This window comes from Suricata suricatta, chromosome 12 (genome assembly GCF_006229205.1).
Source record: "Suricata suricatta isolate VVHF042 chromosome 12, meerkat_22Aug2017_6uvM2_HiC, whole genome shotgun sequence".
NCBI lineage: Eukaryota > Metazoa > Chordata > Mammalia > Carnivora > Herpestidae > Suricata > Suricata suricatta.
In genome coordinates this window covers 95,026,582-95,053,494 of record NC_043711.1, presented here as the reverse complement: position 1 = coordinate 95,053,494, position 26,913 = coordinate 95,026,582, and the positions used below count along the sequence as shown (strand labels likewise).

The 26,913-nt window shown below is 45.8% G+C and overlaps 1 protein-coding gene and 1 long non-coding RNA gene across 2 annotated transcripts in view; one reads left to right on the top strand and one right to left on the bottom strand.

The window, feature by feature from the left end:
* B4GALT5 (beta-1,4-galactosyltransferase 5) overlaps window positions 1–26,913 on the top strand; it is a 56,928-nt gene that overhangs the window by 11,401 nt on the left and 18,614 nt on the right. The gene's annotated exons all lie outside the window — the stretch shown is intronic.
* Window positions 16,326–17,403, bottom strand: LOC115275084. The gene is made up of 2 exons (XR_003901389.1): window positions 17,265–17,403; window positions 16,326–16,595 (listed from the first exon to the last, which is right to left on the bottom strand). It is a non-coding gene; the product is annotated as an uncharacterized LOC115275084 (long non-coding RNA).

Sequence of the window (26,913 nt, the reverse complement as noted above, 5' to 3'; positions counted from 1 at the left end):
GTGGTGTGAACCCTGAGTCACTCGGATCTCTGGATGATGAAAGGATTTTGTGCTTGGTGTTTTGATGGTAGATCCGGGGGACTTAAAACCGTGCTAGGAATGTGCGGGTTTGTTCACCACTCCCTTACCTGCTGTGAATGGAGAGTGTAGGTCGCTTGTGCACCTGTCCCAGAGTTGAGAGGACAGATTCGTGACTTCGAGGTGACGGGGACCGTCATCTATGTGTGGCATCCCCTCGGGCTTCCACAGAGCAGTATGGTTGCTGTCTCTTCTCACTGTGATCTGATGCAGCTGACGGGAGCAAATTAACCCCGAGAAATCTGCTCAGAGAATGTAAATAGCCATTTGGAATTTAAGGTAGGAAGGACCTAAAGGGATCCAAATTAAGGCTCATACTAAGCGTTACAAGAGAAAAAGGCTACTTAAGAGAAATGACTTGGCATGGACATTTCTGAATGGTGTGACGCTGCCCAAAGTGATTTAAACTGCTTGCCACCCTTTTGGTTAGGCTGCAGACATTTTCCTGTTTTCCAGATCATTCTGCTTGAATGCCGAGGTGCGTATTAATAATGCATGGCTTTTTGTGGCACTCCCTTCCCGTGGTGCTTTTTAGGTGCTGAGTCAGAGAAGGTTCACCCCAGCACCGGCGAAGAGGAGAAAAATTCCTGTGCAGGGCTCAGACCCTATCCTTTTTCTTGCGCCTACATCCTGCAGAAAGCATTTCACATGAATTGCTCTAACGCTTCAGACAATGCTTTCTTCTTACTCTTAAAGAACAAGGCTTTAAAAACTATCCAGAGATGTCTATGACTGGAAGCTTTCAAGAGCTCTACAAAGTGAGTCTGAAAAGAAGGAAAAAAAAAGTTGGTCTGAATGTTAGCGTGAATTGTATTCGATTTCTGGGAGAAGAGCTGTTATTTTCCCACATTTCTAGCTACTGTCTCAGCCCCGTAATTTCTATTTTGTAAAAATATAAAATGGTATTTTCACATTACCTGTACAATGGGCATCCGCCAGGAGTCACACAGATACGAAGGAAAGGGACTGGTAATTAGTTGTCCAGCGGGCGCGCGGATCCAGGCTCAGATGCCACGTTCCTCTCCCCCGCCTTTGTCAGCCCACAGCATTCTAGATGCCCTGAGCTTCCGGAGCCCGTCACTGTTATCCCTGCTGCTTTCAAATGCAGGCCTGTCTGGGCCACAGAGGTTGTCATTTTCTGGTTGGTTAGGAAATACTGTGTTGTAATGGGCCCTGCGGGGCATAGAAGGAGCTTTTGAAGCCACTGGGTTTGGGGGTTAGTTGAGGAGGTTCTTCCCCCCTCCCCGTTACCTGCAGAGCTCCTGTGGCAGGTGGCGTGGAAAAGGTATTGCCAGATCCGCGATGAACATCGTAGTCTCTTCCTCACGTCTGCCTTGAAATGCGTCTTATGACACATCAAACTTGTTAAGTCAGTCCGCTGGTGTGGTCTGGTGTGTTTATTTAAAGTGCTTAAATCAGAATTTCCCCGAGTGACCGTCTCGTCTTCACTGTTGTCGTGGGTCTTAAAGGTAGCTCAGAAGTTGTTTCTCTGTCTCTACGATCGGATGACAATGTGGGTAACAGTAATAATTGTTTGGGAACGCGTTATCATCTGATCATCCAGGTCTGTAAATCTAAAATTACTCTAAAACAGAAGGCATGTGAGAAGGATAACTTCCTGAAGGTCCACTCGGTTCTAATCCCTAACTCAGGGGTCTGACATCTGTTATTTCTAACGCTCACGAGACTGTCAGAAGTTCAGGACCAGAGGGGCCTGACTCAGACCTTCCTCTGAGCTGAGGGGAAGACTGCACCCCGTGTGGCTTCCTCTCTGTCTCCTGGGGAGTGAGGGCAGAGTGACTGGAACAGGTGGCGCTTCGGTGTGTCATTTAAGCCTGTATGTGGGCCTCAATTTCCGTTATAATGCCACTCCTAGAGCATGGCACGCACTGATCGTGGGCTTCTGTTCTTGCCATGTGGCCTCGGTTCAGGGACCAACTCCTTCCATTTCTTGCTTTCTTTTTTTTTTTTCTTTTTCTAATTTGAGTTCCAGTTAGGTAGCCTGCAGTTTTTAGTTTCAGGTGTGCAGCGGACGGATTTCTTTTCTTTCCGTCAATTTTGCGCCAGCACAGGAGGGTTAATCCTATACAAGGCCCTGCCTTAGCGCTTCGCATGCGCTGCTTATCTTCCTGGCCTAGTGAGATCGGTTTTACTGTAGGTGATTATTTGCTTCATTTTCTCGGTGAGGACACTGAGGTACAGAGAGTCGTAAGTAGCTTGCCCATCAGGTTTACACAGTGAATATGGGACAAAGCTTGCACTAAGTCGAGCTCATTTATTGGGGAGACCAGCTCTTAACCACTGAGCTGTACTCCGGTTTTACTGCCGTTTTTCCTCATCGCTTCATAGGAGACACTTCCGTGTTAAAGGATGGTTAGTGTGGTGTCCGATTGGATGGGGACCCCCAAATGTGGGGTGGCCCTGTCAGGTGGAAGCCAGTGGTGATGGCGGTGAAAGCGTTCACCTGCAGCTGACAGGACAAACGAGACAGACGTTTACTGAAGATGCTGCAAGGGGGCTGTGGGCAGGACAGCACAGCAGCGCCCGCAGGGAGGCAGTGGCGGGGGGGGCCGTATTTAAGGTGGGGGGGTGAGCAGGTCTGGGGACATACGGAATTTCCCTTTTTTTGGGAACTGTGCCTGGATGTATCCATTGGTCAGTTAGGGCCTATGGAAATGTTGGGGTGGGTCGCCTGGTGGACCAGTTTGTATTCAGTCAGGGGGTCACCACGGGGTCTTTTGCCTTGATCAAGTTTACGTTGCTCAAGCCTGTTGCCTGAATGTAGCCTCTTTGGTTTGTTTATAAATTAATATAAAAGTAACTCCTTGGAGGGCAGAAGCAGTGAAATTCTGATTTTATAAGGTATTTTTCTTTTTCAGTCTAGGTCAGAACGCATAAATGGGGGATGTAGGGCCAACTAAAAAGATTGGGTTCTGTTAAAAGGAGACAGCCCCGGGGCTGCTCCGCACCTGGTGATTGATTGCATCAAGGTGGCAAGGTGGGAATTACATGCTTGTTTTGCTAGATCTTCCAGTATTTTCAAGAGATTCTAGAAATCTGGATTTCTAGAGAAATAATAATAACAGCAAACACTGAAATAAATATAGTCCATATTATGTTCTAGGGTTTCTTCTTAGTGTTTTACAAATATTAACTCATTTAATCCTAAACAAGTTACAAATATTGTTACCTCCATTTTATGGATGAAGAAACTGAGGCACAGAATGGTTAAGTAATTTGCCAGGGTCTTTCGGCCAACTAGGATTTAACCCCAGGGAGTTTACATACAAAGTTGATACTGATACATTACGTTATGTTACGTTACTCTACGCTAGGTTACGTGAGAGTGAGTGTGAGCAAGCAGGAGAGGGAGGCAGAGGGAGAGAGCGAGAGAATCCCAGACAGGATCCATGTGGAGCCTGACAGGAGCTCAGTCCCACAACCCTGGGACCATGCCTTGAGCTGAAATCAAAAGTTGGAACACTCAACCCACTGAGCCATCCTGGCGCTCCCAAAGTTAATGCTTTCAACCACCAAACTATTTATCTGGCACTAAAGTCACAGTTGAAAGATGAAACCAGAAGACACCTCATGGGCCACACAGATCACCTTTGTGTGTAGGTCCTTTGCAACTTCTCTTCTGAACATTAACTATTTGTGACATCAAAACAGCTTATTTCTAACAGAACTGCTTCATTAATCATTGTTAGTTGGGAATTTTTATCTGCTGTATATGAGCTTATTTCACTCTACTATATTATTTCTATCTTTATTTTTTCTTATAAAAGAAGATGAAGTTATAATTAAAACATTTCAGAAATGCGTAATCTTAGTCAAAAGCCCTTCCCCCAAGTAACTGCCGTTAAACAGCCTGGTGGTATTCTTCTAAGCTTTCTTCTAAACGTAAACTGATGTATAATTCGTGTTTGAGTTCATTTCAGGTATATTATTCCTGCTAAGTATCAAAATTGTATTTATTAAGCTTATCTGTCTATCAGGCCAATTTCTTAACAGATTTCCTTGATGTTGTTGATTGTGGGGGAAAGAACTTACTAACATTCTCCCATCTTTGACTTCTCTTGCACTATCCATTTTTCTTCTTGTAAATATTGCTCATAAACACTAGAGTTGTCCGTTTCCTCAGTACCAGGTCGGTCTGTGTAATTTGCTAATATCCCTCATCATTAATCTTCATCCAAACAGGATTCCCCCCTCTAGTTCTGGTCATTTTGGCTCAGAAGGTGGAAGGCAAAGCAGTATTAACAGGGTATCAGAATAGAATGATAGGATGTGTATTGATGAAGATGTTGACTTTGAAGATTAAAAATAAATTGGAGAGCTGGAGCTTGAAGCAGGTTTCAAATATGAGCACATATGGTATTTATTACTTAATTGCAACTCTAGACTGGTGTTTGATTTTTTTTTTTTTGAGAAATTTAACTTTGGAGGTATTTGTCTATATTTGGAATGTGGCATAAGCCAAAATTGTGTCTTCAGGTTCTTTTTTAGTATGAATCCTAATTTTTTCCATCTCTTCTGTTAATCATTTGACCCCTCCCCCCCACTAGATAGAAATGGTGGATTTTTGCCGTAGGCTCACTAACTATACCATATGCTCTTTCAACTATAAGTAACATTTATTTATTTATTTATTGGGCTGCTACTGTCTGTGAGGCACTGGGTTAAGTGAATAGAAATCACAAAAATCCCTGACCTCGTGGAGCTAATATTCTAGTGTATAGGGGTCACGTCAGACACAAAAGAAAATTATGTATCCTATTTAGTGATTAGCGCAGTGGAGAAAGATAAGCAGAAAAGGGAAAGTGCAGATAGTTGGTTTTTGCAGGGCAAGGCTTACAGTTTTTTTAAGTTTATTTATTTTGTAAGAGGGACAGAGAGCGAGCACGTGCACAGGAGCAGGGGAGAGGCAGAGAGAGAGGGAGACAGAGAATCCCAAGCAGGTTCTGCACTGCCCATGTGCAGCCCAACACGGGGCTCGATCTCACGAACCAAGAGATGATGACCTGAGCCAAAATCAAGAGGCAGACACCTAAAACTGAGGCGCCACCCACGTGCCCCAAGGGTTGCAGTTTTAAACATATCGTGCGGCCTGGGAAGGTCTCCCTGAAGCGACAACTGAATACTTTCAGAAGTTGTGCATGGTGGGTGTGTGGGGGTCCCTCGGGCCGTGGCCTGGAGGCAGGCGCTTGCACAGGGTGTCTGGGAGCAGCAGCAAGGCCAGTGTCGCAGGAGGAGAGGAGTGAGATGGGGAGGAAATGGGGCTGCCCTCAGAGGGGTGAGGCAGAGGCACAGGTCTTTGGAGCCGGGCTGGGCAGACCTGACTGTCCCAGACTGCGGTCCGTGCTGGCAGCTGCCCCGCCTTGTAGCTTGGAGGCGGATGCAGCCCTGGACAGCACGAACTCACAGGTGTGGCGGTGTTCCAGTAATAGTTTGTTTACAAAAACAGGTGGAGGGCAGGATTTGGGACCCCAAGCTTGCTGACTCGATTCAGGAGACCAGCCGTGGTCCAGAGTCAGACTTTTACTCCGAATTCATTGGAAGTTTTTGAATGGAGAGGGCTGGGATCATTTGACTTGTGTTTTAAAGGAGGCCCCAGGGTGCCTGGTTGGGGATGGCTGTTAAGGGGTGAGGTGACAGGGTAGGATTGCCCTTAAACCAGGGCAGGAAGGCTGTAGGCAGAGCATGTGGTAGGTAGGACAGTGATTTGGCTTTGGACAAGTTTGGGGAGACTGTTAGGCATCCAAGTGGGGCCGTCAAAGTGCAGTTGGCCTACAGGCCCATGCTCCAGAGAGGTCAAGGCTGGACTCAGTCTGGAGCCTTGAGCCTGCGATTGGCATCCAAGCTCATGAGGCTGGAGGGGAAGAGTAGGAGCCGCGGCAGCTCTGTCTGCACTGTTACTACACTCGGAGTGGTGGTTCTGTTCGTTCTTAGATGGATTTTAAGTATAGAACCTTCGTGCCCCTTGGGTTAGGCTTATCATCTACGACCTCTAATCTTTAAAAAAATATTTTAAATGTTTTATTTATTTTTGAGAGATCGTGAGTGGGAGAAGGGCAGAGAGAGGGGCAGGGAGAGAGGGAGAGGGCAAGGGAGACACAGAATCAGAGGCAGGCTCCAGGCTCTGAGCTGTCAGCACAGAGCCCGATGCGGGGCTAGAACTCACAAACTGTGAGATCGTGACCTGAGCCACCCAGGGGCCCCCTACCACCTCTAATATTACTAATTTTAGTTCTTACGTACAGCTTTTTAAAAATTGTGGTAAAATGCCCACAACGTACAATTCACTGTGGTAGGCCTGGTAAGTAGAGAGTCAAGTGGCATTAAACTCACTGAGAAAGCTGTGCAGCCGCCACCATTGTCCGTTCCGGAACTTCTTCCTCATCCTGAATAAACACTCTGCACCCATTAAACAATTCCCCGCTCTCCTTTCCTCCGGGCCTTGGTAATCCCACTTCTTTCTGTGTCAGTGAATTTGCCTGTTCTGGGTCCCTCATAGAGGTGGAATCCTACAGTATTTGCATTGATATCTGGCTTATTTCACTTAGCATCAAGAGTCCTCAAGGTTCATCTGTGCTATAGCATATCTGTGCTTTCATTCTTCTTCTTTTTTTTTTTTAACTCTCTTGAATAATTAATATAAACCTTTTGTGTGAGTCCTGTTTCTAAGGGGGATTCTTTGAGAGGTCTCAGTGACTCAGCCTTGTGCTCCAGAGCATTCATGGTCTGGGGGGTCTGGAAAGCTGTAAGAGCTTGAGGAAGTGCCCCTTCGGCCTGTGTGACCCTCACTTTTATTTGTGCAGCTGGTAAGCTAGTGACTGTGATATCAAGTAGCTGGATGATTTATCCTCTAATGTGATTTGATAGATTTTCTGATATTATATGGCATTTTTATTTGTTTTATGTTTACTTATTTTTGAGAGAGAGAGAGAGACAGAGCATGAGCAGGGGAGGGTGCCAGAGAGAAAGGGAGACACCCAATCGGAAGCAGGCTCCAGGCTGTGAGGTGTCAGCACAGAGCCTGACATGGGGCTTGAACCCACAAACCGTGAGATTGTGACCTGAGCCGAAGTTGGACACTTAACTGACTGAGCCACCCAGGCGCCCCTTATATGACATGTTTAATCCAAGGATAAGTTTGTCTCATTTGGATAGAAAACCTCAAAAAGTGACAGCTTAGAGGCACCTGGGTGGCTCAGTCGGTTAAGCGTCCAGCTTTGGCTCAGGTCATGATCTCACGGTTCGTGGGTTCAAGCCCTGCGTCGGGCTCTGTGCTGACAGCTCAGAGCCTGGAGCCTGTTTCGGATTCTGTGTTCCCCTATCTCTCTGCCCCTGCCCTGCTTGTGCTATCTCTGTCTCTCAAAAATAAATAAAAAACAAAAATTTTTTTAAAAGTGACAGCTTAAAGGTAGCAGTCATGTCAGAATAGGTCCTTCTGGAGCTGGGATGAGAAGTATTTTGAAGAGCATCGTTTTACAGCTGGCTCATTTAACAAGTTGCTGAGATTGGGGGCAAGTCCTGCAGCATGCCTGTGTATTTGCCATGTCTCCCAAAGAAGCTCTTGGCTCTGCGAGACAGCCCAGTGTTTGTGGCAGGGGGTGCGCTGAGGGAGAACCTGGCCCTCCTTTGAGGTTCGGGAGTTAAGTCCATTGAAAGCTCAGTTGACACGTTGAACAAGGCGTTGTTTGTTTAGCCAACATTCAGTCTCCTAGGCAAGGCTGGGTAGTGTTCTTTCCTGTGGTGGCCAAGACTGATGGTGGGGGGCGGGGAATGAAAATTAATTTCTGGCTTCACTTGAAGACTGGCAGTGGCAAAAAAAAAAAAAAATCTTTGTTTCAGAAAAGATTGAGAAGAAAATGAGAGGCAAGAGGTTGTTTTGAGGACGCAGTCCTGGTTTAGTTGTTTCCGGTGCAGCTTTCAGGCCATTTCCTAAAGCTCGCGGCGTCACCCAGCAGTGCTGCAAACAGCGCACCGCAAGGAGCCGAAGAGGAAGATCAGAGTAGCCATTGTTCTCTCCTGTTGATCGTGGTTAGTTTTGAGGCTGGCACTAGGTTTACATTTCTTTTTTCTTTTTTTTTATGGAGTCATCTAATGGGCAAGGAATGAAATTAATGTATCTGGGAGATTGGAGGGGACTTTGCTTTGGGCTCCACGAACCCTGAGAACTTTTCAGTTTTGCCCGTTAGCTGTCCCAGCAATGACAATCTGCGTCCAAGTACTTCTGAAGGCCATGGTCCTGGTAGCAAGCTTAGTGGGGGCTTTTAGGCCACACAAAAGCAATCTTTGACTCTCAGCTGGTTTTTCTATAAAATTAGGAAATCATAATACTTCACTGAAATGAAATGAAACCCCTTACCTCTTAATTTGCTTCTCGATTAAGGCTTGAGCAAGGAGGAGGTTTGAAAAGTAGGTGACCGCGTTGCCGGTCTGCCTCACTTTATGCCCCCAGAGCCTGGTGTGGCCCTGGGGGGCTTCCAGGGCTCCGTGATCATGTGTCTCATCAAGCATGTATTGCTAGGCTTTTTCCAAGACCTCATGACCGGCTGATTAGAAGTCTTGCCTTTCAGAGCCAGTGTCCCCACCTTTGACCGTGTCCGCTTCAGGACTCGTGGCTGGTGCCCCGCTGTGGCTCCAGTAGGAAAGCACCTACATTCTTTGAGCCGTAGATGAGTCAACTCCGGAAAAGGCCTAAACTCTTGTCCAGCCAAATAATTATCTACTTGTTCTGGACTATAAATAATGCTTTGACATGCATTTAATTCTCTTTGAGTTCAGGGTTGCTTCTGGTTTTCTCCCTTGGTTCCCTTGGGCTGTTTCTGGGAAATTAGTAACCAAGTTGACCTTCATCTTTTAATTTAGCTCAGGAGCCCTAGGCTGTAGCTGATTGGCATATCAGGAGGGGTGAGATCTAGGCTCACTTCCAAAGTCATCTGATTCTCTACCTTGCCATTTTCCTCCACTCTAAAGAAATAAAACTTGTTTACTCTGCCTTAAGGTGGAAAAAAGCTTTAATAATGTTTTTATTTATTTTTATTTTTTTAATGTTTATTTATTTTTGAGAGAGAGCATGCACATGTGCCAGGTAGGGGCAGAGGGAAAGGGAGACACAGAATCCAAAGCAGCCTCCAGGCTCTGAGCTGTCAGCACAGAGCCCGATGCGGGGCTCGAACCCATGAACCGTGAGATCATGACCCGAGCCGAAGTCGGACGCTTAACCTTCTGAGCTGCCCAGGCACCTCAGATATTTATTTTTAAGTAATCTCTACACCCACTGTGGGACTTGAACTCATGACCCCAAGATTAAGAGTTGCATGCTCCCTTCAGTTGGACCAGCCAGGGTCCCTGAGATGGCAAATATCTTTCAGAGCACATGCTAACATATGACTTAAAAGATATTTCACTTATCACATTAGCCAAATATATATGTAGTTTTGGGGGGTGTAACTCTTATTTTTTATTGCATTCTGGTTACAGTTAAGCTTTGTTTCATCCGTGCAGCTGCGGAATAAAGAAGCAGTCTCCCCCCTTCCCCTGTGTAGACTTTAGAAGTCAGAGAAAGATAGAATACAATCGAAGAATCCTTCCTGTAACCTAACTGCCGAGAAGTGTATGGGGCTGTATAGCATTTGGGACCAGTGATAAGTGTTCCCAGCCTAAATGGTGTGAAAGGGGAGTAGAAAATAGAAATAATGGCACACGTTAGCCACAGCTGAAGCTGTCTGTGGGTGAAAGAGCAGGGCCGCCCCGGAAGTGTTGCTTTGGGAAACAGGAGAGAGGTGGGGGGGGTGCTGGGGGCACTTTACCGGACTCCGCATCTGTGGTGGTATCTTAGGGCCAGATGGGGGAGGAAGATTACTTTGTAAGACTTCTCCTAGTCTAGAGGAGCTGCTACTTGAGTTGAGTGTGGGTCATCTTCGCACCACAGCTGGTGTGGTTCCCATCATCTTTGAAGCCCTGTGGCTCCTTTCTAAGCCCATGCTCCCCACGTGACATCAGAAGGGTCTTCTGAAAAGGCTCTTGAAATACCCCCGGGAACAAAGAAGTCAGCAGAACTCTAGCACCTCTGAAAAGAAAGGCCCACGCACTTTAAGGGAGGGGGTGTATTCGAAGGCCCCGGCCCCATAATTTTGAGAAGTGATTCTCTGCTTCTCAGAATGACTGCCCTTCATTACTCACCTCCTCCCTCACCAGAGAGCCGCGGGTGCTGGTCATCGTAAACGTGGGGGACGGGTGCCGGTTAACCTTGTTCTCTTAAAGAGGGAGACACTTGCGGGTGGGGTTTTCCTTTTCCTCCTGCCAAACGGGCCAGGACAGCTGCTCCTGTCTTCTACCCGGTTGTGCCTCACCTCCTTTCCGCCAGCGACTCAGCGGTTTTGCTACATGCCTTGCTGTGGCCCTAGTCCCCCGGGGCCTCCACAGCCCGCAGGGCCACGCACCTCTGCCAAGTGCGGTGGTGTCTGTGAGCGGCCGGACTTGGAGAGGGAGCTGATCACTTGGCCGATCCTCGCTGGTCGCGAAGGAACCCCTCCCCTCCTCCCTCCCCCGTGTTTGACAAGGTTACCTCTTCAGTCAGTAGCTCAACTTGGTCTCGGCTTTAGTACCGCTCCCGGCATAAATTATTTAGCACAAACACAGACCTAATCTCATAAAATTACTTGGTATTAGTGGCCTGCTGTGAGCATCATTTTCTTGAGTATGTTGGGCTCTAACCACAAATTAGCAGCAGACACTTCAAGAGCATCTTTCTGTGGATCCATTGAGAGGAGTGATTTGGGTAGAAGGTTGTAGTTGGGGTTACTTGATCGGTTTTTTATCCTTCTAGGTGAGTTTTCCTTTGATCCTTTAGCTCGCAGCTTTCTTCGAACTTTTTGTTCTTATTTTTGCTTTTCACCTGGTAATATCTTATAACCCCTCAGAAATTTTGCAGGTACCCCATCAGTGGACTGCGTCATTTTACGAGCAGGGATCCAGAAAGTGCCAAGCCTTGTTTGGGGAGCTGAATTTGGGGTTGGGGGAGCCTTCTCTAACCAGAAGACTCGGAACCTGCATTTGTTTAAGAGTCGGGGTTTTTTAGGGAGGCTCACAGTAGAGTGACCCCGCTCTAAAGATGAAATCATGCACTTACCCCCTTAATGATTTGCCAGATTGTTGAGGTAAAGTCTAGAGCTAAAAATTGTGTTCCTTTTTAACAGTGATCTAATTGTGAAAAGCACAGATGGCTACTGACAGTTTATGAATGTTAGGCATTTGACAATTTTCAAAATAACTGGGAGGAAGAAAAATCCAAGGTGAGAAGAGAGACTAAAAATCAACTAGCCACATTATTGGGTTTTGGGGTCTTCAGACAGCAGAAGAAGCAAAACGGGGAAGCAGGCACACGAAATCGGCTCACGTGGCTGTAATAGTTCAGGTTTGGGCTTCCCGTGCGCTGAGCCCCTGGAGCATTGATTGTAGGTTATTTATTGGTCAGAGGCCTCTGCTGACAAACCCAAGGGCTCGAAAGCAGCTTTGAACCCTGGAGAGGCAGGCATTGGGTGTGGTGGGAGACGTTAATTGGCCTCTGAGTGAACTAGGAGTACTGCTAGCATCTTATCCCTTGATAAACTTACTCCCTCCGGCAGTCTTGTTAATACTTAAAAATAAAGTGCTGAATCTATTACAAAGCACTGTAATTGAATTTTTCCGGCATTTCAGTGCTCTGTGGTTGTCAGCAGAGGTGGTCATTTTTATAAAGTCTTTGGACATACTGGGTTTTAACTCGACTGGTACAGTTTTTTGTTTTTTTAAGTTTATTTATTTTGAAAGAAGAGAGACCGTACCGGAGGGCAGACGTAGAGAATCCCTGGCAGGCTCCGAGCTGCCAGCGTAGAGCCCCGTGTGAGGCTCAACCTCACAGACGTGAGCTGAAACCAAGAGTCAGATGCTTAACCGACTGAGCCGCCCGGGTGCCGCCAAGTTTTGAAAAAACTTCTTTTGTTGTTTTTCTTTGTTGATTGTAGGGTCCTAGGAATTTTTTTCCTGAGAGTAAGGCCAACCTCAGGAATAGTCACTTTTCTTTCTCTAAACCCACAAATATAATTTTGAAAAGGAGCCGCACACACACACACACCGACATGGGAGTACTGCTTGCAGAGAGAGAGGGATTTGGTGTTCACTGGAATCTTCATTGCCCTCCCTTCTCATCCTGAGCGCATGTTCTTTGCTGTGATGGTTGAATTTTCCTGGGAATTTTTGCTCGTCTTTAGCTTGGGTTTTGTGGCTCTAAGATCCGGGCAAGAGGAGGGAGCGCGGTGTTGAGTCTCGGCTGCTTCCAGCGAGCTGCTGAGGTCCATGAGGGTGGAATCGGGGAGTGGCAGGATCTGAAATTGCAGAGACAGAGGTCAAGTTTCAGGGACTCTTCTAAGTCATGCAATGCATGAGGAATTTGAACTTGACCTTGGAGGCAGTGGAACGCCATTCAAATATAGATTGAGGGAGCAAGAGGAACATTTATTTGTAATTTCTCCTCGGCTCTCCTACGAAATTATAGGTAAAGAGTAAATGCAACTCTTGGTTTCAGACAAAATAATTATTTTTGGGGGGGTCTAGAATAGCTTCTGAATGCATTAACTTCTTATGTGAACATTACCTAGGTATTTACTCCCTGTATTATATTTTTTATTCATTTACAGGATTCTCTGTATAGTATTAATATACCTTAATTTAGATCTCGTTGGCAATTTAGATATGTCCAGAATCAAACTTTTCCCCCAGCGTCTTCTTCTGAAAAAATTCATACCTAAAGAAAAATTAAAAGATTAACACAGTGTACATGTTACCCTTCATCTGGGGTCAACACTTATTACCATTTGTTTTATTTATTTGACTCTGGCTTTTTTCTTTTTCCCTGACCATGTGAAATTCAATGGTAGTCATGTCAAGACATTTAACCTCTAAACTGTTTTTTTTTTTACATTTATATTTATTTAGTTTCGAGAGAGAGAGAGAGAGAGAGAGAGAGAGAGAGAGAGGCAGAGCACAAGTGGGGGAGGGACAGAGAGAGAAGGAGACAACAGAATCCGAAGCTGGCTCCTGGCTCTGAGCTGTCAACTCAGACACAGGGCTTGAACTCACAAACTGTGAGATCATGACCTGCGCTGAAGTCGGATGCTTAACCAACTAAGCACCCAGGCGCCCCGACATTTAACCTGTAAATGCATCGGCATGGATCTCTTAAAAATGATAAGGATAGGGGCGCCTGGCTGGCCAGTTGGTGGAGCATATGACTCTTGATCTTGGGGTTGTAGGTTCAAACCTCATGTTGGGTGTAGAGATTGTTTAAAAGTAAAATCTTAAAAAAGAAAAAAAAGATATTTTCCAGGCGCCTGGGTGGCTCAGTTGGTTAAGCTTCCGACTTGAGCTCAGGTCACGATTGCGCAGTTCACAAGTTGGAGCCCGGAGCTGCTTTAGACTCTACGTCTCCCTCTCTCTCTGCCTCTCCCCCACTCATGCTCTGTCTGTCTGTCTCTCTCTCAAAAACAAATTTTTTAAAAATGATATGTTCCTATATACTGTTATTTTCCTCTGTACCATTATTGCAATTAAGAAAATTAGCAGTACTTTGATAACATCTTCTGACACCCAGACCATACCCAGATTCCCCCAGTGGTGCCGTGTTATTTATAGCCACCCTCCCTCAAGTCGCGGACTAGATTTGATTACATCTCTTTGGTCTCAGTCTGTAGTCATCCCACCCCTCCCCATATCCCTTAATATAGTAACTTGAAAGAGTCCAGGCCAGTGGTTTATAGAATGTTCTACATTCTGGAGTTGCATGGTGTTTGTTTGATGTGCTTTTTTATCCCCTGGATTTTTGTAAGCTAGAAGATAGTTCGGAAAGCTTGATTAGATTTAGGTTATGAGTTTCTTCCAAGAATATTCTGAAGGTGATGTTGGCTTGTTCTGATGTTAATTAGTGATGCCCATTTTGATCCCTTGGTCAGATGGTCCCTGTCTTAGCTTTCCAGTGTAGATGTACCTTTTCCCCTTTGCAATCAAGTAATCTGTGGGAAGAATTTTTTTAATGTTCCAGAGTAGTCTTACAAGTTTTGACCACGCATTACTCTTTCCAGCATTTTCTTGGTAGGTCTTGCATTGCGTAAAGCATTGTGAGCATCACTTAAAGAAAGAAGTGCTAATGTCTGATCATTCTGGATCAAGGGAAAGATAAAACAATATAATATAACAGATAAGAGACAATGAGTCCAGCATCTGCCTGGCTCAGAGGACCTCTTTCCAGAACTACAATTTGATGTCTGCGAAAGACAGCCATCTGGTCTGGAGGAAGGTATCATACCCACAGGGTGTTAAGGGAAGATCTTTCTTTGTTGATGCCTAGAGTCAAGACATTTTCAAATGCTTTCTTTAGTGAATTTTGCCTTTCTATGGAAATCACGGCTCTGATTTTGTATCTGACAATGTGAGTGTTAAAATGTCAGCTAGAATGGTGCCTTTTGGAAACACTTAAATTCCTAAGGAGTAGATAACCCTATTAATCTGTTATAATCTTCCAGGCTAACAGTAATATGATTATAATATATTATCCCCATAGGACATGGAGAATAATCTCCTTTCTAAAAGAGGATCAGGAGGGAGACCACGGAATAGTCTGGGAAGAACACTTTGGGATTGCAGGCTGGGTAGAAGAAGCTTGCTTGGTGAAGTTCTAACTAGAAGGATCAGAACTTTTAGGATACTAATGAAGTAGTAGGTGAAGGTAGAATATTGGTTTGGGGTTGGAGAAATCGTTTGGGTCTAGAGCTATAAAGAGGAGGGGAGCCCTAATAAGGCAGAAGCTCAGTTGTGTTTTTGTGCCCCGCTCCTCCCCATATTGAAATGCATGATTGTTAAAAAAAAAAAAAAAAAAAAAATGAAAAGAAAGAAATAGATCAGGGGCACCTGGGTGGCTCATTTGGTTAAGGTTATGGCTCAGGTCATAATCTCAACAGTTTGTGGGTTTAAGCCCCACATTGGGGGCTTGGAGCGTTTTCTCTCTCTCTCTCTCTCTCAAAAGTAATAAATTAAAAAACAAAGACAAGAAAAAAAGACCATGTTCAAAGGCAGCATTCCTAGAGTGTGTTCGTAGATTATTCAATGGGTGTTGTGTGAAAAAGGCATTCTTAGTGATGAGAAGAAGCTAGACATAACAAGATACAAGGGGCCGACCAGATGTCCGAGGCTGGGTACTCGCCGCGCACGCTTTGGCTTCTGTAATCTTGCTTGCGTCCTGTGTCCACCAGCTACCCACACAGCACCACTGATCAGTGCCCCCTCCCCTCATTCTCTTGTCTCCCAACCCCCTACCATCCCAGCCAGCGAAGAAGGCCCATGCCAGGGTTCGGGCTCCGCCTCTGGAGGTGACTCCGCTGGGCTGGCACCGGTGCCAAATAAACAGTCTTTCCTGATTCTCCCACTTGTCTCTTCCTGGGTGCCCAGTATTTGCTGTAACAGTAACTCCGGAAAATTTGAAATTTGTAGTCAATTCAAACAGATTTAGTTGCTGCACGAACTTTCACTGTTGGAGCAAGAACTTTTTTATATAAGGGTTTTTCTGACCGCCACAGAAATGCCACACAGTAACAAAGAAAAGAAGGTGCTGATGAGCCATGATTCTACCAAGCAGAGAAGACTGACACTGTGAACATTTGATGTGCAAATTAGAAAACGATTTTATGCACGTATTTTCCGTGTTTCTTTTTCTTTACGACAGATGTGGTGTGCCACACACAGCGTTCTGCAGTGTGGTCATTTAGAGGAAGTAACCCTCGCTTACTTTTCCATGGCGTTGACTTTGCCGTGATTTTTGTCCCTAGTCCCTTTTGCTGCACATTTAGGTAGGTTTGTGGTTCTGCTTTTATAGATAAGACCGAGATAAACATCCTCGAAGACACTTGTGTGTCCTTTAGGATGAATTCCTGGAAGTGGTAACTAAGTTAAAGAGTGGACATTTCATTTCGATATGTACCGCCAGGTTGCCCTCTAAGGGTTATACCAATTTATATTCCCTTCAACGGGCATGAGATGCCTCTTCCCCACATCCTCACCTACGTTCGTTACCGGTCTTTTGACTCATTTAGGCAAGCAACTCGGAGTTTCACCCTAAAATCTTATGTTTCCTGTTTGCAAAAGGACAGGGGAGACTTAGTTGCAGGCAGATAGCATCTCAGGTAAAGAAATTCAACTCAGTGCTCTAGAGTTGCGTTCTTTTAAATCACAATGAAAATACAATTTTGCAGCATGGTAAGAGAGGAGAGAGAGAGCGAGAGAGAGAGTTAGAAGCCCTTGTTCCTTGCAGGCGGCTCCAGTCCGATCTCCTCAGCCGTGTGTATGGAGAAGGAGGCGGCTCCGGGAATGTGCCTTCCCATCCATTCAGGCGTCCTCTCCAGCTTCCCACGAAGGGGGCTGAAACGCCACCATTGTGGAAATGAAGATGAGCAGTGAAGACAGTCAAACCCTCCCCGCTATGGAAAGGGAGAGGAGAGAAGGCAGAAAATGTAAATCTGAGGCGAATGGAGGCCAGTTTTTCCAAAGGAGGAAAACAGCACACTTAACAATCGTGAGATTGGAAGGGTAAGGAACTTAGCAGTTTGGTGATTCCCAAGGTCCAAAGGTAGGGGAGAAATGTCACAACTTTTCAGTATTCTATAAGTCTATATTTTGTGGGCCTTTAAAGAAAAATTTTTTACTGTTTTTATTTATTTTAGAGAGAGAGAGAAACAGCATAAGCAGGGACAGGTCAGAGAGAGAGGGAGACAGAATCTGAAGACAGGCTCTAGGCTCTGAGCTGTCAGCACAGAGCCTGACGCGGGGCTTGAACCCACGGGCCATGAGATCATGACCTGAGCTGAAGCCGGATGTTGAACTGACTGAGCCACCCAGGCGCCCCTGTAATTCTGTGTTTTGAATGCGTTTCGTGTAATTGTATCTGCAGAGCTCCTGTGTATCAGTGATGGGGGTCGGAAGAAGACTGAGGAAACCTCATACAGTTTAGTAGCAACAGGACACAGATGGGACAGCCAGGGTCGGGGGCCACAGAGCCAGCAGGGACAGGACCCCACCCAGGGCCCCCAGTCAGGAACTTCCGCTCCACCGTTTTCTTAGAAGGAAGCTTTTTATGAGGGGCTTCCTACCTTCCCCATCATAGCTGTTACTTGTGTGGCAAACACGCTCTACTGACAGCGAGCGAGAGCCCCTTGTCAGTGTGTGAGTTCTTGGTTTCTGCAGACATTTCTGGTTCTGTGAAGCTCTCCTAGGCTTCAGGGCAGGGAGGACTTGAGCAAGCCGTTATTAACAACCTTTCTAGAACAGAATGTTGATACGGGGATAATTCAAATATGGCAGCTATGTACTTTATATACTTGCTTCTCCCCCCACCCCAGCCTGACAACTAAAGAATGAAATTGTGCATGTTTTATTCATTAATGTCTATTGTCAGATAAATTTACTCTGGAGGAATCCTTGATTTTTTTCCATATTATGTTGTACGTGTGTGTATTATATAATACATATTATATATGATGTATATAATATGTACATATATATTATATATAATACACACACATTGTAGAGAAGAGTTGTCAAAACAGAAGGGAAAAATCAGCTTACATACTGTTAACACCTAGGCCTATAGGTAAACTTGCTTTTATTTTGCCTTCTGCCTGTGCTCACTCTTCAGCAGTAATTACCATATGTAGCAGAACAGTCTCCTGCTAGGGTGGCGGCCTGCGTTAGGTGTTCTTCACCTGTTCCCTGTACGAGGCTTCATAGTTTGTACTTGAAACGTTGCAGAGCGATCTGTCAGGTGTATGTGTCCCAGTTATCTGTTACTTTATTGTTGCTTTTGAGTTGTTCTCCAAGTTTTTGCTCTGAGAAATGATTTAATAAAAGACTTTGTGTGTAGAATGCCCTCATGTTTGGAATAGTTTGCTTGAAATTGCCAGGGCAGAGGCGATGAGCGTTTTTATGGCTCTGTGTTGAGTCTGCAAATCGTTTTTCCAAAGGGTTATACCAGTTTGCACTTAAGCCAGCAAAGTTAGTCAAGGGTAAGTTTCACTGTGCCCGTTTGTGGCTGCATCTTTCTGGTGTGGTTGCAGAAACACCAGTGTTCCTCTAGCTTTAGAAAACAGGCCACCTCCACCAAATGGCTGTAACAGCATGCTGTGTGCCAAGCTGTAATTCGTTAATTTAATAAATAGGGAGTGTCTGCTATTTTTCAGACATTATAGATGGGGGGAAAAGAGTAAGACAGTCTGTACTCGTACGATGCTCACAAGTATGGGGTCATGGATAAGCGTTTCTGTGTCAATTGGGAAAGAGCCAAGACCATTCTAATCCTGGGGGTGGAGTGATAACGGGAAAAATTCTGGAAAGGGCCATTAAAGCTTAGTGTCACCAGAGCACCTTCAGACAAGAGAGGCCCAGTGGGAGGCGGTGTTCTGTCCAGGAGGTCAGGCCCAAGAGTGGGCAAAACCTTTGTCTGGCTGGAGGCCGCTGCTGCGGGTAGCGTGGCTCTGTCCGTCCAGCGACATCCCCACCTTCCCTGCAACCTGACCCCCAAAGCAGAGCCGGGATAGATGCAGGCGTTCGATGGGAATGGTGCCAAGTAGGGGATTTACGGTTTTCTCTGACCCAGGGTTCCGTGCAGGTTACCCAGTGCAGGACTTGGTCTTCCTTGTTGGCCGAACCCCTCTTGTGGGTCTGAACTTCTGGAGATTGGTAATTGTGCCGTTAGGAATTTGGGGGGAACAGAGCCGAAGCTTAGGTGATTGCCTTAGGCAGCTTGGCTAGTTAATATCTGTTTAAGCAGCACTTTCTTTTCTGATCTCATGTACAGTTTAATAATTTAACAGCTGACACACTAACAGGCCAGTGGAAATGGTAACAGTAATTCATAGTTGTTAATTTTTACCACTTGGGTTTTTTGTATTTTTTTTTTAATTGCTGGGAATAGGGAGGGTGGAAAACAGAATTTATGATGGACGTGGTGGTTTTTCTGCCTCACGTGGGAAAAATGAGGAAAGCAAAAGGTCTATGGAGTGAAATTTTTCCTCCGCTATAATTTTGGGAATTCCTAACTCCTTCAGTGTCCCCCACCCTGCCCCAACACCCAGTTTTCTTTAAATACTTTTTGTGTGAAAATCGCCACACAGTTGCTCTGGAGCATTAAAATAGATGTGCCAAGGACTGTAAATTTATTATCAAAAAATTCCTTGCATCTTGAAATAAAAGCCAAGTTTCTTTTCTTTCTTAGTTACGTGTCACAGTGCACTTACCACCTTGGATGCTACTATCTCTCAGTGTCTACCGTAAGCCTCCAAATTTAAGTAGATCTGAAACGTGAAGATTGACCTTAGAGCCGCAAACTTAGTACATTTTCATAAAACTTAATAAAATTTTAGGGACACGCCACCCTATATCATGAGCACGGACACCCAATACTGAAGTGTAATATTGGGAGCCAATCAGGTGTAAGATATTGACACAAAGGATCCAGATGAAAGGAATCATAACCAAAGTGTGAGAACTGTTAAGTGTGTACTCAAGGGATTTCTAGGCATTTGAGAACCGGAGAAGTTGGGACATAGTATTTGTTAAAAACTTGGACTCTGGAGAGAAGTCTTGGCTACACGCAGTTGAGTTGCTTTTCGTGGCCTGAGTCCCCTCCCTCTGTAAGATGAGGGCAGTAACCGACCTTGGTTTAGTGTGAGGTGGAAACGAGGAGAAACGCTCAGGGGTCCGGGAATGTGCTGGCACATGGGCTCAGCAAATGCGTGATTTTTTTCTAGGAATCCATCTCCTTTAAGGATGTGTGTGTGTGTTATATGAATATATATAAAAGACAGTAAGTGGGGGCGCCTGGGTGGCTCAGTCGGGTAAGTGTCTGACTCCAGCTCAGATCATGATGTGGTTTATGGGGTCGGGGGTGGGGCGTCGGGCTCTGTGCTGACAGCTCGGAGCCTGGAGCTGCTTCGGATTCTGTGTCTCCCTCCCTCTTTGCCCCTTCCCTGCTCGTGCTCTGTCTCTCTGTCTCTGTCTTAAAAATAAATAAACATTAATTTTTTTGCAAAAACAGCATAAGGGAACGCACTCTTTTACAGAACACCTGTGTGTGGATCAGTGAACACTGGTAATCTCTGTTTCTGGTGGTAGAGATCAGTTATTTTTCAGGTTCTGGTTTTTCTCAGAAAATATTGGTCAAAAAAGGTGGTGCAGGTTTTGTAGATATTCTGGCATGCCAAAGCTCAGACTCCAAAAGTCCTATGACACATCTCTGTTCTCTGTTTCCCCTTAATTTTTATTGTATCTTGTGTGCGTTCCTTACATATGGGGAAGGGGAGAGAAAGTGAGCAACCTTCCTGTTTTCCTCTCTTTATTCCTTTTCTGCTTCTGTTCTCTTTATATTCTCTCCCTTCCCCGGCCTTTACTTTATATTGAGAGCATGGGCATCTGAAGGGGGTAGAACCCTCTTGGGCTAAGGGGGTATAATCTAGTCATAGATTCGTCACCGTGGTGTCCTGGAATGTACTTGACCCTGCTGGAAGTCACACACCGCGCGGTCTGTAGGGGTGGGCAGAGCAGAGATGCCCGTGTGCGTGGATCCAGGGAGAGACCCGCAGTCTGACCCCTGCACCGTGCGGAGCGGCACCTTGGCCTGTCAGGTGCCCTCCCCGGCTGCGGTCGGTGTTAGCGGTCCCCAGCTTTCTGTCCTGGCGTCATCCCTCCTCCACTCCATCTGGTCGCTTCCAAGATTTTGGCAGACAGGCTATTCTCCTGCTGCTGCACCGAGAGCGAAAGCATGGCCTTTGGTAAGATTTGGACACCCAACTTTTAATAACCAAGTGGGGTTCTGCCCACAGAGCCCTTGTCAGTTCATCCAAAGAATTTCCTTCCTTTGATTAAGGAACTTAGGTTCTAGATACTAAAAACAGGAGTCCTTTCTCTGGAGCCATGAGTGAGTAGGGGCGAATTTGCTTGTTTGGATTGATCCCTGCTAGTGGGCCCACCTGAAATCTGACCCTGGACCATGTCTTCAATGTCAAGTCCCTAAATATAGCACATAAAGCCCTTTGTGATCTCACCCCCTCTGTTTCCCTGGCCTCCTCTGCACACCCTTCACTCCACCCGCATGAGCTGCTCTTTGATCCTAGACGTGTTTTCTGCCCCAGTGCCCATTCGTCCTCAAGGGCGCCCTTCCTGGCCTGGCCCTGGGCCGAGCTCTTCTTTCAAGACCCCACCCTGGACTCACCCTCTTCCTGAGCGTGTTTCCCTGCCCTCGCATGATTTAGTGGCCCCTGTGCTGTCCCTTGGAAACAGGACGAGTTATAGATTTCCTTCTCTGGGTCCTGCACTGCCAAAAGTGACAAGGACCATGCCTTATTTACGGTTCTGTTTATCCAGAGTGGCAGACAGGCCTTGGCACATAGTAGGTATATAAGGAGTGTTTTACCTGGCTTCCCTTTCGTATGTTGCTTTTTATAAAGATGTGTAAGTGTATAAAGTCTCACCTTATTAAACAGAAACAATCAGCGCACATGTGTACATGGTTGCCTCTCCTTGCCCCCCCCTCCCCCCTTAACAGGATATCCTGAAATTCAGTTCACGGATTTTCTTCATTCTTTTTTGGGGAGTACATTTTATCGACATCCACATATAAGTGAAGCAATGTAAGTGAACCGCTGGATGAAGTTTTACAAAATGAACACACCCATGAAGCAGTACCCAGGTGAAGAAATTAAAAAGTTACCAGAAGCCCCCTTCCAGCCACACTGCCCACTCCAAGGGCACTGACTTCTTACTCAGTAGACTAGTTGTGCCTGTTTTTGACTTTGTACTTTATGAATGTGGAATGATAATGTGGGCTCTTTGGTGTCTGTGACCGTCGGTGTGGTTGCACATACTTGTGGTTTGTGCATTCTGGCTGCTGTTTAGATTCTGATTCTGATGAGCTACAGAGTTTTAACCTGTTCTACTATAGATAGACTTGGGGGTTCTTTCCAGTTTGGGGTGATTTTATTAAAAATATTTTTAATGTGTTTTATTTATTTTTGAGAGACAGAGTGTAAGCGGGGGAGGGTCAGAGAGAGAGGGAAACACAGAACCAGAAGCAGGCTCTAGGCTCTGAGCTACCTGTCAGCACAGAGCCCGACACGGGGCTCAAACCTACGAACCATGAGATCATGACCTGAGCAAAAGACAGATGCTCAACCAACTGAGCCCCCCAGGCACCCCAATCAGTTTGGGGCGATTTTAGATGGTCCCTCACTCTTTTTTTTTTTTAATTTTTTATGTATTTTATTTTGAGAGAGAGAGAGAGACAGAGTGTGAGCAGGGGAGGGGCAGAGAGAGAGGGAGACACAGAATCAGAAGCAGGCTCCAGGCTCTGAGCTGTCAGCACAGAACCCGACATGGGGCCTGAACCCATGAAATGTGACATCATGACCTGAGCCGAAGTCAGATACTTAACCGACCGAGTCGGCCAGGTGCCCCGGTCCCTCACTCTTTATGGCCTCCTGGTCCTCCGTCCTGTGGCTATACAATAATTTGTTCAACCAGTCTGTTTGGATGGACATTTAAGTTCTTCCCAATGTTTTTCTATTACAAATAACGTATAAGGTTTTTAATTACCTTGTGCCTTATATTAGGGGCATGGAAAAAAAAAAACCTCATGAGGAGGGAGAGTCCCAGAAAACATCTGAGCCGGGGAGAGCTAATCCGATTTGGCATCTCTGCTCAATTGTTAAAAAGGAATTGCTGAAATTTTCTTAGAACAGGTTAGTTCGGAGAACATTTTGGGTTTCTCTCAAATGAATAGGAGGTGACGTAAGAGAAGGGCTTGGAATCCCGCATCTGTACTTGTGTGGGCACAGCCTCATTCAGAAAAGTCCACTGTTTATTGTCCTGACTTACTTATTTACATATTTGCTGTGCACCTTCCTTGTTCCAGAACCACCGTCCTAGCTGCCAGGGGCATAGCTCCTTGCCCTCAGGGAGTGCCCATGCCAGTGAGGGAAGTAGCCACAGACAAGACAGAAGAAGAAAACGCATAGGGTGTCAGCCGGGAAAATAAAGCCGGAAGTCATGTTGGGCTGTGGGGACGCACACGTGCGTGTCCGTGTTGGGGGATTTGGTGTTGGGGATAAGACACACATCTTCAAGAGTGGTCAGGAAAAGAATGGCTTTCTTTTTCTACTTCTAGCTTACCGAGCCAGATGTGACCAACATTAAGGACACACATTTAGGATAAGAAAATTCTGAACTCTTTACATATGTAGAATTCTGTAATTTTGTCTTTTCCTCAAATGATTTTTGCTCCTAATCTGGAATGTCAGATCTCATTATCTTGTAAGGAACCTTTTTTTGAGTCAGAGTCACTTATTAATGTGTGTGTTCAAGTGAAAATCATTCACCTGATTCAGAAGGATGTGGAGGCTGGCCGGAATTCCAGTGGAGAGGAGAGAGTACGTCTTCCGGTTTAGGAGACCCAGTGCCTTGCGTCCGGAAACTGTAGTTAAAGCCATGGCCCAAGGCTGCTTACACTGGCATGGGGATGGAAATTTCCAGTTGTCTACACCCAAATGGGGCTTGTTTTTCTCAACTGCGTTATGGTCATAAGAGAGATCCCTTAACCTAGGTCCTGGGGCTGGATAATAGTGATGGATTCTTGTGAAAGTGTAAGAAAGTTAATAGTAAACATGGACTTGGAGTAAATGCTATTTTAACACGTATCACACTGCATTGTCATTGTTTAATTGTGTCTGTAACTTACTGTGTCATCTTCCTCATCCTTGGCCCCAGTACCCCCCGTTGGTAGCCCCCAAGAGAGCAGGTGCCCTCTCCATAGATGCTTGATGACACAAAGGAGGACTGAACTGCCGGGCGCCAATTTAAATCAGGCTTAAAAAATAACACAAATAAATAAATTCGTTGGTTGTTTTTTTGGTTTGTGTTTGTGTTTGTTTTTGTTTTGAGCTGTGATTCAGCCACTGTTGATCAAGACCATAGTATCGGGAAGCACCATTTTTCCAAAAGGACGTGAAACACCTAACGTCACCTGTCTCTGACTTCACTGACTGTGAGACGTTGGGTGGTGACTTCTGGAGCACTTGACTTCCTGATCTCAAGTGAAAAATCAAGATGACGCGTAACTTCACGAAGATGTGAATTCTACCATTGGGTGACAGTGACTGGGGAACATTTTGGACCAAGTCAATGCAGGATTTTCTTTGAAGCCGGCTGTGTTTTACACACAGATTCGGTCTTTGTGGAGGGCATGGTTGTGGGGTTGGTGTGGAAGTAGTAAATAAATGGTCTTAAAGAGTGTTTTTCAAAATCCCATCCAATCTTGAGTCTATGAATTTGTGGTTATTTTCTTTTGTTTGGCAAAATGTATTTTCTCAGCCTTTTTTTTTTTCCCCAGCATTGTGCTAATTCCTGCAGATCATTAGAAAAGGCATTAATAGATGGTTTGAGTAAATTTGTTAGTTGAATGAGAAGACCAACACATGAGACAGTTATTAGGAAACTAAGACAAAATATAAAGGAAGTGGAGATTTTTGATCGTCTGTAACAGTACCACAGAAATCCAAGGAGGACTAAAGGAGTATGTAAGTGGGAGTTGAGGGTTGATGAGCTGTGCGTGGTGGACAGGAGCGAGAAGCCCCCGGATGGAAGGCATTTGCGCAGGAGCGGTGTGGATAAATCTGTAACTAGGAAAGATCCATCCGGCAGCTTTGTGTAGGAGACAAAGACTGGGGAGCTAGCTCCTGAACAGGAGTCGCGTAAGCTCCGTGGGTACCTGAAAATCGCCGTGGCTACGGCAGAGTCTAAAGCTCAGTCCTCTGAGCATGGATGGGTGCACCTGCTGTGGTTGCTCAGCTGACCTTGGTAAAGCCGCATAGGGAATCTGAAGCCTAGAAACTGACTGTAAGTTGAATAGTTCTTACTTGCCTCTTAGGATAATTATGAGGATTAAATGAGATAAAGAATTACGTAACGAAGTACTCAGTGAATGTTACTTACCATTTATTATGTGGCTGCACTTCCCTAGGGCCCGGATTCTGGGACGATCCTCAGCCCCCCCCCCCCCCCACATTGGTATCACCTGTGAGCTTGCTACAAGTGTAAATTCATGGGCCCAACCTCGGGCTCCAAGCAGCTCTGCACGGTGGCAGGCAGGGAAAAGTTGAGGACTGCCCCAGAGGACTCCTACCCTTGGGGTCCCAGAGCGGAGAAAGGGAGAGAATTCAAGGGGCCCAGAACGGTGTCCTTTGCAGTGCAGAGGATAACAGGCACTGAGCAGACTGTGACGTTTAGAGAGAGGAGAGCAGTGTATTTTCCGCAGCACCCAGCCAGCAGCTTTACACACAAAGTTTAATAAGTATCTGCTTTTATGTCCTTGAAGACATCTGGGTGAGTAGCATGTTGGGGCTGGAAGGAAGATTTCAGGGCAGTTATATTTAATATGTGTAGTGTACGTACTGTGATGATAAACGATACCATGAAACTACATTAGAAATTTGTTACCGGTTGGAGTTTAAATCTTCCGTTTAGGGATATTTCTGGAATGCCTGCCTCCTAGATCTGGACAGTACTGTCTATCTGCTGTAGATGGAAAGTGGAATGTGACTCTTGCTTTCAGAGGCCTCACAGAATTACACTCTTTTAAGGATTTGAAGCCATTGTTTGCCATAACTTTTCTGGCTGTAGAGAATAAACACTCGGGGCACCTGGGGGGCTCAGTCGGTTAAGCATCCAACTTCGGCTCAGGTCATGATCTCATGGTTCGTGGGTTCGAGCCCCACATCAGGTTCTGTGCTGACATCTCAGAGCCTGGAGCCTGTCTTCAGATCTGCGTCTCCCTGTCTCTCTGACCCTCCCCTGCTTAAGCTGTCTCTTGTCTCTCAAAAATAAAAAAAAATTTTTTTAAGTTAAAAAAAAAAAGAATAAACACTCTATCTGATCTCCTGTCTGCTGATGCTGGAAGCGAACATGTGACTCGTCTTCCAGTCGGTGCAAGGCCTACTTCGAAACTAACTCATTTCTTCCAAAAGCATTCTGAGTGTTGACCTTTTTTGGTGTGTTTATTATTATTTTTTAAATTTTTTAATGTTTTATTTATTTTTGATACAGAGAGAGACAGAGCATGAGAGGGGGAGGGTCAGAGAGAGAGGGAGACACAGAATCCGAAGCAGGCTCCAGGCTCTGAGCTAGCTGTCAGCACAAGAGCCCGACGCAGGGCTTGAACCCACGAACGTGAGATCTGACCTGAGCCGAAGTCGGAGGCTTAACCGACTGAGCCACCCAGGCGCCCTGGTGTGTTTATTATTTTACGGCTCCAGACAGACCTTCGGGATCACTGAAATCTTTTGCAGTATTTTATGTCCCTGTGTAACGTGGGCCACCTGGGTGTTTTCATGGAGCGCCGTGCCCGGTGGTCCGTCCCTGTCCCCACCCCCACCCCTGTCACCGGTGGAAGCAGTGAACACAGTAGCTTGAAATAAAATAAATTGACTTCTACATTTCATCCATCTAGCCCTTATTTACTTCCCTTTGTGTGCCGGACACTGTGATGATAATGATGACGCAGTGTCAACAAAATCCGCCTCACGGAAGAGCCAGGACAGCCCGAGGCACGTGTGTGGAGTCTGGCAGGGTGGCCCAAACTATGGGTCTCGTACCTGCCTGGGGCTTGGTGGGAGGCCAGCCGAGTGTTCAGAGCCTTCCCAGCGCACGCTCGTGTTCAGATTTGTAAACGCGCCGCCCCTGTAAGACCTCAGCCAT